Source organism: Pantherophis guttatus, chromosome 3 (assembly GCF_059756535.1).
Source record: "Pantherophis guttatus breed Tessera chromosome 3, ASM5975653v1, whole genome shotgun sequence".
Classification (NCBI taxonomy): domain Eukaryota; kingdom Metazoa; phylum Chordata; class Lepidosauria; order Squamata; family Colubridae; genus Pantherophis; species Pantherophis guttatus.
Genome location: NC_142065.1, coordinates 188036456 through 188038305, shown reverse-complemented (window position 1 = coordinate 188038305; position 1850 = coordinate 188036456).

The window sequence follows — 1850 nt, the reverse complement described above, 5'->3', positions numbered from 1 at the left end:
TTGCTCCGCCTCCGTTCTTCGATTCTAACCAATCGGAATCGGAGGGCCGAACGCTTAATGTGTTTCGTCATGGGCCTCCTGCCTTCTTCTCGTGCGGCGTAAAGAGCGTAACTTGCGCTTTTTGCGCACGGTGATGCCGAGGTAGATTCGAAAGGTGTTGAGTGAGAAGCCAGCGGGATGGGTTTTTGTTTTTTCTTCTTCTTCTTCTGCAAAGGCTTTTTGCAAACTTCTGCGACGCACTGGCTGGCTTAGCCCCACTCTAGGCTAAATTGTGATTATCTCCTGTGTTTAGTAAACTATTTATTGCGAGCATACAGTATTTTAGACAATCCGCTTTTCTAACTCTGCTAAGTGAGTTATTGTGGCAAGTAAAGGTGAATGTCTGTTTCATATCCCTTAAAGTGAGATTGGTTGATTATCACTCAGCTTTATGTTAGCTATGATTTAAGGCTTACTGTTGGGCACTTGTAAACAATACAAGTCTTTCTCAACCTTGGGAACTTTTAAGGCATGTACACTTCAATTCCCAGAATCCCCCAGCGTGGCTGGCTGGGAAATTCTGGGAGTTGGCATCCGTATGCCTTAAATCAGGGGTCTGGCAACTTTAAGCCCAGTGGACTTTAACTCCCAGGATTCCCAAAGCAAAGCAAAGCTGGGGAATTCTGGGAGTTGAAGTCCACCAGGCTTAAAGTTGCCAAGGTTGGAGACCCCTGCCTTAAAGTTCCCAAGATTGAAAACACTAATTTAGAGAATTTATATGACAGTCGTCCCACTTTCTTTCAGTGACTCTAGGCATATTCTTGAAAGCTTGAAGATTCCACAGGTGGTGATCCTCGGTCAGATTTAGTCAGTGAGCAGTTTGGACATGGTTGTTGCAGTGCTTAGATTGGATTTCTCCATATGGGCTGAGACTCTGAACTAGAAAAAACGTAACAGCAATCCACTTCCATAGTACCGTGAACAAAATCAAAAAATAGATATGTCTCCCAGTTCATCAGGAGAGTTTACTTAAATAAATGTCTTCATGTGACATGTGAAGCTGGCTCTTGTTCATATTTAAAACGGGGATTTCTGCCTCAATCATGCTCATCATAGTGCTTGTTGACTTAGGTGGGTGAACTAGGATTTGATAAACTGCAGAAGTCTATGATGGATTCCCTTCTCATGCTGCTTTCTTCTACCGTAGTAAGTGAAAGGAGATTGGCCTCTGGTTTGCATTTGCTTATTGTATGTTATAATTGTTCAGGTGCCTCGAGAATTTGCAAACCCAGTTTTACATTTGCATTTACATGTGTGTGCCTGTGTGAAAGGATAGTGTGATAAATATGCATATTTAAATTCACATTTCAGTTTCAGAGGGAACCATACTGAAGGAGATGTGAATGTGCTTGAGATAAAACTGAGCTTCAATTGTGCTTGTAGCATGTTTGGCCAAAATGAATCACTACAGGTAGTCCTTGACTTACAACATTTCATTTAGTGACTGTTTTAGGGATACTGACAAAGGCACTGACAAAAGTGACTTATGACTGTTTTTCACACTTATGACTGTGACAGCATCTCCATAATCACACTATTAAAATTCAGACACTTGGCAACTGACTCATATTTATGATGATTGCAATGTCCTGGTGACATGTGATCACTTTTTGCCACCTTCTGACAAAGTCAATGGGGAAGCCAGATTCACTTAACTGTATTACTAATTTAACAACTGCAGTGTAACAATCATGGTAAGAAGAGTCATAAAATGGTGCAAAACTCACTTCACAAATGTCTCACTTAGCAACAGAAATTTGGGGCTCAATTGTGGTCGAGGACTACCTGTACAGTGTTTTTCTGTTAGGAGG